Source organism: Microcebus murinus, chromosome 4 (assembly GCF_040939455.1).
Source record: "Microcebus murinus isolate Inina chromosome 4, M.murinus_Inina_mat1.0, whole genome shotgun sequence".
Classification (NCBI taxonomy): Eukaryota; Metazoa; Chordata; class Mammalia; order Primates; family Cheirogaleidae; genus Microcebus; species Microcebus murinus.
The window spans coordinates 19235163-19250886 of record NC_134107.1 but is presented as its reverse complement, the minus strand read 5'-3'; the positions used below and the strand labels follow the sequence as shown (position 1 = coordinate 19250886).

The window sequence follows — 15724 nt, the reverse complement described above, 5'->3', positions numbered from 1 at the left end:
TGATCATGTCCCATTTATTTATTTTTGTTGCTGCTGTGATTGCCTTTGGGGACTTCTTCATAAACTCTTTGCCTAGGCCGATGTCTAGGAGAGTGTTTCCAACATTTTCCTCTAGAATTCTAATAGTTTCATACCTTAGGTTTAAGTCTGTTATCCAGCCCGAGTTGGTTTTTTTGAGAGGTGAAAGGTGTGGGTCCTGCTTTAGCCTTCTACAAGTGGCTATCCAGTTTTCCCAGCACCATTTATTGAAAAGGGATTATTTTCCCCAGCGTATGTTTTTGTCTGTTTTGTCAAAGATTAGATGGCTATATGAGGATGGTTTTATATCAGGATTCTCAGATCTAGTTCATTGTGTTTTTATGGTCATTTCCCTAATAACTTCTTATGTTGAACACCATTTCCTGTGTTTATTTCCCATCCTTACATACTTTAAAGGTCTTTTGTCCATTTTTAATTGCACTATCTATTTTTTACTATGGAATTTGAGAATTTTTTCATACAGATACTGGTACTGTCTTGAACACGTAGTTTGCACATATTTCCTATCAGTATGTAGCTGAACTTTTCATTCTCTTCACAGGGTCTTTTGAAAACTAGAAGCTTTTAATTTTAATGAAGTCCATTGTATCAATTTGGTGCTTTTGCCTTTTGGTGTTAATTCTAAGAACACTTTGCCTAACCTTAGATCCCGAAGATTTTCTATTTTTTTTTCCAAAAAGGAAATTAAACAATACACTTCTAAATAATCCATGGGTCAAAGAGAAAGTCTCAAAGGAAATAAAAAGCACATTGAGCTGAATAAAAACAAAATATCAACCCTTGTGAAACACAAACAAGCAGTTAAAAATGGGACATTTCTAGCACTGAAAGCAAACATTAGAAAAGTGGAAAACTGTCAACCCTATAATCCACGCTCCCAAATAAAAAATCAAGAAAAAGAAGGGCAAAATAAACTCAAAACAATCATTAGAAAAGAAATAATAAAAGTGATTTAGGAATAGATGACTATGAAAACAGAAACATAATAAACAGTATAGAAAAATTGGTGAAGCTAAAAGCTAATTTTTTGAAAAGATTGATAAAATTGATAAATCTCTAACAATAATCACAAAGACAAAAAGAAAGACATAATTTATCAGTATAAAGAATGGAATTGGATATCATTGCAGACCCTGCAGACATCTTAAGGGTAAGAATGAAATATTCTGATCAACTACATACAGAAATTTGATGAAAAGAAACCAATTTCTTGAGAATCAAAAGCTACAATCAAGTCACTCAGAGGGAATAACTGTAGTACTCCTTTATCTGTGGTTTCACTTTCAGGGGTTTTAATCACCTGTGCTATTGCACAATAAGATATTTTGAGAAAGAGAGAGACCACATTCACATAACTTGTATTATAGCATATTGTTATAATTGTTTTATTTTAATAATAGTTATTGTTAATATCTTACTATAGCTAATTTATAAATTAAACTTTATCATATGTAACTATCGGAAAAAACATAGTATATAGAATTTGTGGCTATCTGTAGTTTTGAGTATCCTCTGGGGGTCTTGGAAGGTATCCCTCACTGGGAAAGAAAGAACACTATAGATAATTTGTACATGTCTACAAATATTAATAGCCCCCCATCCAAATCTCAAGGCCCAGATGGCTTCACTGTAGAATTATATTCAATGTTATGAAAGAATCAACATTTCACCTTACCTCTTCCAGAAAATAGAAGAGAAGGGATCATTTCCCAATCCATTTAACAAAGCTGGTATTGCTGTGATACAAAAATCAAAAATAATACAACAAAAGAAAACAATATACTAATATCCCTTATGCTACACACTAAAAATCCTGAAAATATTAGCAAAAAAAATGAGCCTCTACCTTAGTTTCATATTTTATATAAAAATTAACTCAAAATGTGATATAGACTTGCATATAAAAGATAAATTATAAATAGAATGCTTTATTTTTTATTGGGCTTCAGGTGAATACTGGCTTCCAATGACTCTGTCAAACATACTTTCTTAAAAAGGGTCACAGAAACAAATATGATGAACAAAATATACAAGACAATTGAATAATTCTTTTCTCGTTCTTGTCAAATCTCTCTTACACACACAACAACTAGGGGGGAGGATAGATGAAAAATGAGACTGAGGATAAGAAAAGTGGTTCAACTCAGGCAAGGCACGTCCCTCCTCACAGATGACTTAAGACCAACGCAGGAGCACAAAGTGTTACCAAGTCCAATGTAATCAAGAGAGAGCACCAATTAGGATCAAATACTGGACTAGGGGATACTGAGATAAACGTACTGAGAGTAGGTGAGAGGCAACTAAAATAATCCAGGTGAAAGGCGATGACCGCTTGGAACTAGGTGACAGCTCTAGAGTGACTGGAAGTGGTTACATTTGGAATATACCTGGAAGTTGACTGGATAGGATTTCCTGATGGACTGGACATGGGGTATGACATACAGAGATCAAATGTGTTCTCAGCTAAGCTAGCAAGTGTTGTGAGTAGAGTAGTTTTGGAAATGGGAGCAGAACCAAGAGTACATCTTTAGTCGTTATCGGTTTGAGAAACCTGTTAGTCATTCAGGAGGCAGTGCCATGGAAGAAGTTGCATTTCCAGGTCTTAACTTCAAAAAAGAAGGCTGGGCTGGAGATATTAATTTCAGAATCTTGGTCATGTTAGAAGAGTATGTCCATGAAAACTGGATTAAATGTTGCTACTGGATTGTATAAACTGAGCAATGAAATAACTAATGCATTTAATGACACAGGGGTCATTGGTATTCTAGACAGCAATTTATTAGTTTAATAACATGTCTGACAATGTGTGGTGTGTAAGGTAGTCCGCTATCCATATTGAGGGAGGCAGAATGAGCACATATGAAACAATGCATGTATGATACAAGTTCCAGAACTGGAAAATATCAGTATGATTTACAGATTTCAAAGTATATGAAATGAGCTAGACCTTGACATGAGTGAGAATTTAGAAAATTCTAAATTTATAAACTTGCAACTTATAAAACGAGCAACTAGGGCAACAGCATTAGCAAGGCATGAAGACAGAAAGCATTGTGTACATAGTTGAAACCTATGGACTTTGCCATCACAAACACTTGGATTATGTTATAGATCTTTCAGGGATGTAATTAAGTAAAGGGTATACACTTTCTCTTAATCTCAGTTGCTTTTCTGAGCGTGCATATTAAACATATTAAATGTCTGCAACCTCTCTGTGCCCCAGTTTCATTTTCTATAGAATGTCAAACTAATGTTACCCACCTCAAAAGGATTTTGTAAGGATTAAATGTTTTTATCAATGTAAAAGTCTTAGATCAGCATCCCCATTTCTTTTCCTAGGATGTGGACAATGATACTGAGCAAAAACTACCTTCAGACAGGACTCCCACCTCTGCATGGATCCCACAGACCTGTGCTTATGTACTCACAGTGGTTACCAGGATGTCACCTTAATACTCCTCCTCAACACACAGCAGGCTGCGACATTTTATTGTTTTGTTTTTATTTTTTGAGGGGGGACAGAGTCTCCCATTTTTGCCCAGCATAGAGTGAGTACTGTGGGGTCAGCCTAGCTCACAGCAACCTCAAAATCCTGGGTTCAAGCAATCCTGCTGCCTCAGTCTCCCGAGTACCTGGGACTACAAGCATGCACCACCATGCCTGGTTAATTTTCTCTCTATATATTAGTTGACCAATTAATTTCTTTCTATTTATAGTAGAGACGGGGTCTTGCTTTTGCTCAGGCTGGTTTTGAACTCCTGACCTCGAGCAATCCCCCTGCCTTGGCCTCCCAGAGTGCTAGGATTACAGGCATGAGGTACCGTGCCTGGCCCTACTGCAACAATTTGTATTGACTTTAAAAGACAAGTCTTCCAAAACCATTTCCTAAAACAGCCTACAGTTCTAACCAAAAGCAAAACAGGTTAAATAAAATATAAGGGTTTTCACTATTATTTTTATAAATTAGGAAAGTAAAGTATGGCCCATAAAAACATTTTATATACAGTGATAAAATATTTAAAGTCAAAGGATCACTCCCAACCACAAGCACTAATGATGGATGAAATTAGCTTAATTTAATCATTACACAATTATACATACCTCAAAACATCACATTGTAGCCCATACATATATATAATTATTATTTGTCAATTAAGAATTAAGACAAAAACACTTTAGTGCATGTTCTTTAGAGGGCCATAGGTAGGTAATATTGTATATGTACAATATTTATGTATTTTACTTTATATAAAAGCATAGGAAATGTGATGCATTAAATTTTATTTTTATGTTTATTTCTTTTACAGATAGGGTCTCACTCTGTCACCCAGGCTAGAGTGCAGTGGCATAGTCATAGCCCAATGGGCTCAAGCAATCCTCCTTCCTCAGCCTCCTGAGCAGCTAGGACTATGGGCACTTGCCACCACACCCGTCTAATTATTTTCTCACTTTATTTATTTATTTTCTTTCTTTTTTTTTTGTTGTTTCTAGGGACAGGATCTTGCCGTGTTGACCAGGCTGGTAACAAACTCCTGGGCTCAGGTGATCCTCTCTCCTTGGCCTCTCAAAGTGCTAGGATTATAGAACTGAGCCATTACACCAATTCTGTAATTCTAATCTAATATTTTCATGGGCATTATCTCATAAGAGAATTTATAAATCTCTTTCTTTTTAATTGGTGAACATAATACCATTTTATAATTGCATCATAATTCCTTTAACCAGCCTATTTTTGCTTGACATTTATCCTGTTTCTAACATGCTACCACACATGATGATGCTGCAATGAATATTTCTTTACAGACATCTTTACTCACTGATTTTTTTTTAATTTCAGAATATTATGGGAGTACAAACACAATGGTCACATAAATTGCCTTTGTACTGTCCCAGGCAAAGCTACAAGGGTGCCCATTCTCTAGAGAGCACATACCATATTCCTAAGGTGTGAATTTACCAATTTACCCATCCCCTGTTCTCCTCCCACCTCTTCCTTCCCGATAAATATTACTTCCATATGTGCACATGGGTGTTGATCGATTAGTACCAATTTAAAGATGAGTACTGTGATGTTTGTTTTCCCATTTTTGTGATATTTTAGTTAGAAAAATGGGTTCCAGCTCTATATAGGATAATATAAGTGGTATTAGTTCACCATTTTTTTGATGGCTGAATAGTTCTTAATACATGAGTTAGCACCTGCTGTGTACCCGATATTTTGCTAGTACTTTATACACATTTTCTCATTTAATCCTCACATCTGGCTAAAATGTGGCACATTTTATGGCTGTGAAAAAGCAAAATAATTAATTTGCTATAGACTCTACAGGGAGTTGTTATAGAGTCAGATTTTGAATCCAGGAAGTTCACTTTATAACTCATGTGTGTATCTTGCATCTGAATTTCTTATGGAGCTAAACAATTTCTTGAATAAAATTTTGAATTGCAAGAAGGTGTTAGTCATGTGTCTAGCACATGCCCAGGGCCACCATTTTTAACAAGCATCAGGGTCCCCGTGTCCTCAGATGGTCTGTAAACTGAACATGCATCATCAATAGCCTGTATCTCTAATTAAGGGCTTAAAAGGATGATTATTGTCCATAAGTCTTCTAAATTCAGTTAGCTTTACTTGAGACATGCGTGGAGATAGAGTTATCCATAGTGACAATTTTATAAGATGAAAATTACTATACCACTGTAGATACCATAGTAATGCTTTCTTACTTTGGGGAGGGAGAGGGCTTAGTCCCTGAACAACTTTCCTGGATATTACCCCACTTCCCAGCAAATCATCAGCATCAACTCAGCATGAATACAGTTGCTCACAACTAAATATGTGTTTATATTAATAAATATATTTACCCTCTAATTCATCTTTGCATTAAAGATGAAAGCCAGAATTTGAAGTATCGTTACCTAATTAAAACAGATAGGGAAATATTACATAACTTCTTTCTCAAAAACAATTAGTAGAAAAATAAAGATGAATGGAAGTTGGTATGAGAGGAAAGCAAAAATACACATACTCTCTCTATATGCATATATATGTGTGTGTAATATATATACACATAGAGAGAGAGAAAGAATTATATGAGAGAGGGGGAAACACATGATCTCTCTAAATTATCCTAGATATAGGAGCTATTTGTGTTCCTCCTCTTCTGAAGATCACATCTCTGCAACATACACACTCTCATTTGCTGATCTTAATTACCTGGATAAAAGCCAAAAGGAAGACACTTAATTTCTGACAACTTGCCAAAAGAGATTAAAACAAATCATGCCAGAAATTGTTGATACTTCAAGTCTCTCCATCCTGGGAGCACAATTTGTGTATACAGATAAAATGAACAAGTGAATTAATGACATATTTTAAATATAATAGAATTTTGCATGTATGTAGGTGATATAATTATTTCAATAATTTCAAAACAGTAGTTCAAATTAACAGGGACATGTTTAATGCTCAAATAAAGTCTTAAGGACACCTCCATGACACACACAGGAATTTCAAAGTAAGTCAGGACCTGCACAGGAAACAAATCATCTAACCATTCAATGGGGAGTGATTTGATAGGACTAGGGTTTCTGATGATTCTAACAAAACATTGAAAACTGATGTGCCTAGTGTCCTAGGACTTCCATAGGGACCAACCTTTGTAGTTGGAGGAGGAACTTAAATTTCATCTCCATTGGAAAAGTTGCCAAAAAAGATAACCAGCTGAGCTGTTTACAAAATCATTCATGGGACTGTGCCTGCCATTTGGCTGTATTTTGAGCTTAATTTGTAAGCAGTTTCCAATCCACTTTTGAGAAGAAATATCATTAATGAGTTGTTCTCCTTTGGGTAACAGATCTGGGCTATAACAAGGCAAAGTGCCATTTCAAAATGGCACAGAATTCCACAGTGTGCAGACTTACATCATTCCAACCACATCCCTTTGAGGCTGTGTCTCTGCTGACCAAGGAGCTCATCACAGTACCACAGAATTCCCATCACCCTGCAGTGATTGGGTTTTCCCAGGGGCAGAGCTCCATTGGAGCCAGGCCAAGCTGATGCACCATGAACAGAAATTCAGATCATGGTCTTACCCATTCAAAGATTTTCTGCACAGCTAAACTCTGATCTTCAGTAACCCATGATCCTGCTGCCAGATCACATAGATGAAGAGAGGGACTATTACTCATTTTGTCCACCTAGAAATATCAGGACCTAGTTTTTCTGACATGTAGTCTGGTGCTGTCTTCACCTTTCAGACTGTTATCAAAATTGTGCCACCTAACTGCAGGTACCTGTCATTACTAAGGACTAATAAATGGACCTCAGCCAGAAAAATAAAAACTAAATTTCTTCTCACTCCATGATACTCAAATAACACGATTCCAATTTAGAAATATTGAACATAGGGTAAGTGGTTTAGCTGAGAAATATTTCCTTTGGTTTACCATGGAGTAATGATTCCCAATTTCTTTCCATATACCTTATAAACCATTTCCTAAAGCATTTATCAAAGAGGATACCAGATTCAAGAACTAAATGTACAATTATATTTTTAATAGTAAAACTATTTTATGGATAAATTCTTGTATTTGCTGTTGTAAAATAACTGCACTTAATTGCCACTAATGATTTTTAACCCAATTTTCACATTTCTAATATATAATCAAAAATATTTTATGTACTAAACCATAATTAAATATTAGTCTCAAGATATTCTATGAATGCTGAAAATACCATAGACTATAGAGTCTATGGTATTTTCTAATGGTTAAAATACCATAGACTATGGAGTAAGCACATTTGGGCTCAAGGATTATGTACATGTTCTATGATTTATTAATAGTTATTTAACCTTTTGATCCTCCATTTTTCTATAAAATTAGAACATTAGGTACCAGTTTTATAAAGTTGTAACCCTGTGAGGACATTTAAAAATTTCACATAGGTTTAATACAATTAATTTTTGACAACTTTTACTCAGTAGAAGAAACCCAATATATTTTGAAATATAAGATATATCAAGTGTGTTCCAAGAGAGTATTGGCTAGATCTTGTTTCTAAATTATAATATTAGTATATTCCACACTATCTTAGATCCCAGTAGGCAATACTGTTTAAATATGCTAACATATTACATAACTCTGCAATTAGAAGAGAAAAATATTTATTTGTTGCAAAAAGAAGGGTTTTCATCTAAATGCTCCCTTTTTTCTGATACCATTGATATGTTTGAAAGAGCATCAGATTTGTATCTAGATGCATGCAGATTTGAACACTAGATCAGTTTCTGACAAGGGGCTGGCTACTTAACTTTTTTGAATTTTCTTTTCTTCATCTGTAAAATTAAATAATTGTAATAGTACCTACCTTGCAAAAGTGTTGGGAGAGTAGAGTGAAAGGTGGGGAAAAGACTTTAAAGTACTGAAATATAAAATTGAAAGGATCATGATGGAAATACAATCTTCATGTTAGATCATTTATTTCCTGAAATTACATTCCTGTTTAATAGCATTCTGATAGCACTTTTTACATCTGCATTTCTTACTGTGTAGATGACCGGATTTAACATCGGAGTGACAAGAGTATAAAACACTGCTATGGCTTTATCCATGGGAAAGGTGGCTACTGGTCTCAGATACATGAAAATACAGGGCACAAAGAATAAAATAACAACTGTGATGTGGGAGCCACAGGTAGAAAGGGCCTTTTTCCTCCCCACAGAGCTGTGAGTCTTCAAGGAGCACAGGATGAGCACATAGGATATCAACAATGTCACAAAGGTGATCAAAGGGATTATCCCACCATTGGCAGCAACCAGGAGACCAACAAGGAAAGTATCAGTGCAGGCCAGTTGTATCAGGGGGAAAATGTCACACACGAAGTGATCCATGACGTTGGGGCCACAGAATGGGAGCCAGAAAGTAACTAAAATCTGCCCAATTGAGTGGAGAAAACCTACTGTCCAACACACCCCCACCAGGAGGCAGCACATGCGATGGCTCATCATGGTCACATAATGCAGAGGTCTACAGATGGCCACATAGCGGTCATAGGCCATGACTACCAGGAGGACAATCTCTGAAGCACCTAAGAAATGTTCAACAAAGAGCTGTGTCATGCAGCCATTGAAGGAGATAGTTTTTGTCTCAGAGAGCAAGTCGGCTAGCATTTTAGGGATTATGGAAGAGGAATAGCATGCATCTATCAAAGATAAGAAAGCCAGGAAGAAATACATTGGGGAGTTCAAAGTCTGGCTACAGATTATGGTCACCACAATGAGCAGGTTTCCCAAGACAGTGACAATGTAGATGATAAGTAACACCAAAACCAGAATTCTCTGCATTTGAGGATTTTGTGTCAGTCCCTTCAGAATGAATTCAGTCACATTCATTCTCATTTATTTTATTTCAATGCTGATGCCAAAATCAGAAGCTGTGAATTAACCTGTAAAAACAAAATTCTTAATGGAAAAGTCACTATGTATTTTGGGTTTTCAGATAAGCCAGAGGCATTTTAATAACAGAAGCTGTTTTCTTTCATGGTGTGCCAGAAGAGAAGAAACATGCTTTTTTTTTTTTTTTTCTATTTTATAAAAAGATAGGAGAATAAGTCTTTGAAGCTATTTAATTCAGCTTCTAATGAGGATTCTGAATTCCCGCTCGCTGGAGGACATCCAGGCAGAGAGAAGTCACCTGTAAAAAATCTGACTCCTTCTCAGCCAGTAAGAAATGTTACAAAACTCCTCCTTAAATATATTTTTAAAAACTCTTTTGCCACTCTTGGTTCTGGTTCTGCGCACTGTTGATATGTAGATTAATTCTAATTGACCCTCCTTGCTCTATTTAAATGCTGTTTAAATAAACTGCAGAAAAGAGGGCTGTGTCTGTCTTGTTCACCTTTTTATGCCCAGCACTTGGTTCAGTGTCTGACTCACAAAGGTATTCAATAAATATTAAGTAAACAAATAATTTGGATACTCTCCTTATTTCCTGGGTTTTCCCATTTCCAGGTAACTCCAAAAAGGGGGGGGGTGTCACAATCTTAGAAAACACTTGAATAAACTTTTGGAAAATAAACTCTATGTACTCCTTTCACTTCTTTGGATCTACTCTTAAATTTTTTCTATGTCGAGTGGCTGTTTTCCAAGTTTACCTTTAACCAGCTGCCTTACCTCTGGCCAACAGGTGAATGCTAGTGATCAGGGAGGGAAGAAAAGGATGACAGGGTATTTATTTGGTTGGTTCCCTCCTGTGGCTTCTCAGTGGCTTGAGTGGCTTTAATTAAGACTACAGCTCTTTGGGGAGGATCTTTAGTGCTACAATTTCTTTTGGATTCATGTAATCACCTTCTTCCTTTGCTCTCTCAGGCCTACTTGTGGTAATGGTTGCCTACTGTTTTCACCATGTTTCCCCGAAAATACTACCTACCCATAAAATAAGCCCTAGCAGGATTTCTAAGCATTTGCGCAATATAAGCCATATCCCAAAAATAAGACCTAGAGATGGGCGTGGCAACGCAGCGTTTATGCACAACCCAAGCATTATCTTGGCGAGTGGTAAAGAAGACCAGCAGCCCTTCTCATCTTCACCATGAGGGCTCTATTGCTGGACATGAGAGATTGGGGCCAATGGATCTAAAGGAAATAGAGTCACAAGAATTTCAGGATATATTTCAGAGTTTGGAGAGTTATGATGATGTTCCAGAGGACAAGGACTTAACTATATTTGAATAAATGTAGATTGTTGTACCTAATTAAAAAAATAACACATTCCCTGAAAATAAGACCTAGGGTGTCTTCTTGAGGAAAAATAAATATAGGACTCTGTCTTATTTTGGGGGAAACACGGTAACTCTGGGATGCTTTATCATGCCTTAGTAGTTTTCTTTACACTTAGCCATACCTTGAGAAGTAATTTTTATTAAACCCCCTTTAATCTTTCATTCTGAGTATGCTATTTCTTGCCAGGACTCCAAAGGATGCAGAACATTTATATTTTTCTCCTGTCAATACAGTTGATCCTTGAATAACATGGGTTTGAACTGCGTGGGTCCACTTCTTTGTGGATTTTCTTCTGCTTCTGCCACCTCTGACCAATTTCTCCTCTTCCTTCTCCTCTTTAGCCTACTCAACATGAAGACAATTAAGATGAAGACCTCTGAGTAATCCACTTTCACTTAATAAGTAAATAAATATGATTTTCTTCCTCCTGATTTCCTTAATAACATTTTCTTTTCTCTAGCTTACTTTATTTTAAGAATACAGTATATAATACGTTTAGCATACAAAATATATATTAATCAACTGTTTATAAGTAAGGCTTCCCATCAACAGTAGGCTATTAGTAGTTAAATTTTGGGGAAGTCAAAAGGCTTTTGTGGATTTTTAACTGCACAGGGGCTCTCACCCATACCCCCTGGCTTTGTTTAAATGTCAATTGTAAATGGAAATATATAATAATATATATTTTCCTCTTATATAAATTTATTTTATTTAAAATCATCTGTACTTCTTTTGATAGATAATGGCTAAATATATTTAATTTTTGTCAGGAGAAAATATTGTGAAAGACATTCAAGTATTATACAAAACTCACTATCTAGCTTCAATCTTTGTGTTGTCTATATCCTTCTCTTTGGGGCTATATGGTTCTATGGAGTTTGCGCCGTTCACTGTCTTTGAGCTATTTTATAACTCTTTAAAAATTTTAAAATCCATATATTCTCACCCTGTTGGTTATTGCATCATGTGTTTTTCTGTTTTATTGTATTTGGGATTTTTTTCTATTTAATCAACTTATAAACATCTGTTTTCAAACTTGCTTTGAAGTCGAATGGAAACAAAATATGCTATTAAAGAACATTCTTATTAACCTTATTCTACTCCTCATATTAGACTTAGCCAATATGAGTATTCTTGTCAATAAGGTACATCCAAGCTGTTGAACAAATTATGTCATTTGGCCCTGGTGTATACACGTGTGTGTGTGCTGGGATGATGGGTAGGGTTACCTAATATAATATAGTTTTAAGCTTTATTTAAAAATTAATTTATAAGTTCATTTCCAAATATTTATTGATTATGTACTATGTACCTGGCACTCTAGGAAATAGAGATATAGCAGTGAAAAAAAGAAAAACAGATAAAATCTGTATTTTCGTGTTCTAGAAGGGAGAAACAGTAGGTAATAAATTTAAAAAAATGAATTATATAGTACGTCCGATTGTGATACCTGCCGTGATAAAAATAAAGCAGAGTAAATGTTATGTGGAGGCCACAGAGAGGGATCATTTTCCATAAGGTAGACAGAGAAGGCTTCCCAGAGAGGGATTACATAACCAGACCTGAAGGAATTGAGGAAGAAGCCAAGAACATATCTAAGGAAAGATGTTCCAGGTAGAAATACAGAAAGTGAAAAGTCCCTGAGGAGGAAGCATGGTTAGTACCAGTGATCTGAGGATGCCAGTGTCGCTGGACTGACACAGGCCAGGCTTGGCTGATGGTAGATCTTGTAAGACCTTTAGATCATTGTAAGGGCCATAACTATTCTAAGTGGCAAATAGGTTTTGTGCTTTGGAAGGTTTTGCATGTTAGCAGAATGACATGATCCGACTTAATTGTCCAGTGGATTATGGTGTCTTCTGTAAGGAGAACAGGCTATAGAGGAGCAAGAGTAGAAGCAAGGTGACAAGTTACGATGTTATTGTAACTATCCAGCTGAAAGTTGATAGTGGTTTGGACCAGAGCGGTAGTAGAGGAAGTGGATGCATTGTGGAAGTGGACCCCGTAGCATTTTTTTTCCTTTTTTATCTCAGCATATTATGGTGGTACAAATATTGAGGTTACATATATTGCTTTCGCCCCACCTGAGTCAGAGCTTTAAGCATGCCCATCCCATCGAATTTGCTGATGGCCTTGAAGTAAGGTATAAAAAGAGAAAAGAATAAAAAGTACTCCAAAGTTTTTGGAGTATACAACCTAAAGATAATGTTGCCATTTTTGATAAAATTGTATGGTTAGAAGCCATAACTAACACAGCCAACATTTGCTTGGGTTGCACCACACATACTCAATTTTTATATCAACATTGAGTCAGACATAATTATTATCCTAATTTAACAGATGAAATAACTAAGAGTTAGTGTAAGGAAGTTGTTCACTGTTACTTAGTAGGCTGTAACTCCAGCCTTCCATTGGTATAAAGAGCAAAGGCAATTCTATAAAATGTATTTAATCTATGAAACTCTATACTATTTTTTGTGAAGTGAAGATTATTGGCTCAAAAGGTAACTGTGAGAGTAAAAGGGATACTAGCTCAGTAATTGGCACAAAGTAGGTATGAATATAAAGTAAGTAGCTGCCAATATCAGCTATTTTAGTTCATATTTAAGTTTTTAAAAGATTATGATATCATTATTGACTAAAAATGGATGACATTTGATCATGACTATTAAAATCATAGTGTTCCTTCTATGAGGCTGTATCTATGCATGCCATGCAAAAGCAAAGGATTATTAAAAAGGATGACATGTTTGTCTATCATTTATCTGCATGTTTTTTAATCTCTCAACATTTATTTTTTTCTTGTTTACCAATGTGACTGTATGTTATTTAACACACATGCACACATACATACTTCACTCACATCAGAATTATTGATTACTTTGACGTTAGGCAGATCCAGACAGTATTTGTCACACATAATTACATTTTTAATATGAATGCCAAATGTAATTTTCTGACATAAAGAACTATATTTACTCACAAGAGTTGTCATTCACTGGTACTTTTTCCTTTAAATCTTTTTTTTTCTACTTTACTGCTCAGCAACCTCCCTTTACCACAAAAAAAGATCTCCACTTGTCACTGCTCTCCATCACCTCCTAATGACTCTAGACGTGTTTTCATTCTCAAGATAATGTGAAATGTTAAGGTAGGTAATACTATTATAACTTTGTACCTGTCTAACCTTGAAATATCCACCTGAGTTTCTCATCACCTCAAAAAGGAGTTCAAAACCAGCCTGAGCAAGAGCAAGACCCTGTCTCTACTATAAATAGAAAGAAATCAATTGGCCAACAGATATATATATAGAAAAACTTAGCCAGGCATGGTGGCGCATGCCTGTAGTCCCAGCTACTTGGGAGGCTGAGGCAGTAGAATAGCTTGAGCCCAGGAGTTTGAGGTTGCTATGAGCTAGGCTGATGCCACAGCACTCACTCTAGCCTGGGTAACAAAGCAAGATTCTGTCTCTAAAAAAAAAAAAAAAAAACAAGCGTTTGCTATTTTTTGTGTTAAGTTGTTAAGAATTTGGAAACATTAAAGCTCCAACTATTTCATATATTTTTCAAGTGAGAAAATTTCAACTCATACAGAGAAGTCCTTGTGTTTCATGGCTTTCACAAGTGATACTAGCAGCCACATCTTGCACCAATATCCATAAAGTTTAAACAAGCCTCTCTCATCTAGTAACAGATACAGAACAACCAAGAGCACCTTTCCAAGCAATGCAGTCCCTCACTTAGAACCAAACTACATGTGTGTCAAGAATGAAAAGTTCTACTAAGCACTTAATTAACACAAAAGCTATAAATAATTAAAGTGTGTTTAAATGAGCTATCCCTTTTTGTCTTCAGGAATTTAGGAAATATTTCTCCAAAGTCTTTCAACTTAATGGAAAGATATATATGCATTTACCATATTGTTAAAGTTTATACATTTTTTGAAAAACAGGGAAATTATGCAAAATTATGCATGAAAAAATAAATAAAATAAATATAGCAAAAGAGCATTACTATGTTTATTATAGTACTGAAACATATTTTTCTTATTACTTTTATTTATCTGTATTTAATATTTTTCTCTAATATTATTAACATATTATTCTCACCTTAGGAAAGATAGCTTTAAAGAAATTTGAATTCTCTTCTGAATGCTACGATAGCTCTTTCTCATCTCTATTTCCATTTTTGTGGTCTTAAAAATATTGAAATTTCTGTGAAATTTAAATACTAAGGAAATTAAGGATAATTTCCTCATAAGAGAGGTGAATAATTTATTGAATTATAAACTTCTGTGTGAAGGTTTGCCATTATTAGTACCTTTAATTATCAAAAACTAATATTAATTGACTGCTTTATACTCATTAGGCACTATGAAAAGCACTTCGTATAGATTATTTCATCTAATATTTTTTAAAGAGGCATATTTGGCAGGAAGGCTCTTCCATCTGTTTTACAGATGGAAAGATTGAGGCATGGGGAGGTGCAGACTTGTAGTGCAGGACATGCAGGTAATGGAGAGCAGACCTGAAGACATAACCCAAGTCTGTCAGGCCTCAAGTCCTGATCTTAGCTTGGCTCCACAGTACTGCCCGTGCAAAAACTTACCTAGGTCACTAGCAGTATCCCTCTTTAAAGTCCATCTTTCATAAAGGCTTTAAGGAGACTATTCCTCATCCTAACTCATAAAAGCATAAAAAGTTGATTTAAAAAACACTTGGGAATTCGAAACATGTCAGCTTCTCAGATTCCTCTGAGAAATTCCTATCTCCCTTCTCAGACAAATGTAGGATTATTAATTTACTCACAATTACACACTGCATAAGGACGTTTCAATCAATAACAGATGACACACACAATGTTGGTCCATTAAGATTGTAATAACATTTTTACTGTGCCTTTTCT

The 15724-nt window shown here is 35.4% G+C and overlaps 1 pseudogene; it reads right to left on the bottom strand.

Moving 5' to 3' along the window:
- Window positions 1-8513: 8513 nt before the first annotated feature.
- On the bottom strand, window positions 8514-11449 carry LOC109730704 (olfactory receptor 4C12-like; annotated as a pseudogene).
- Window positions 11450-15724: the final 4275 nt, after the last annotated feature.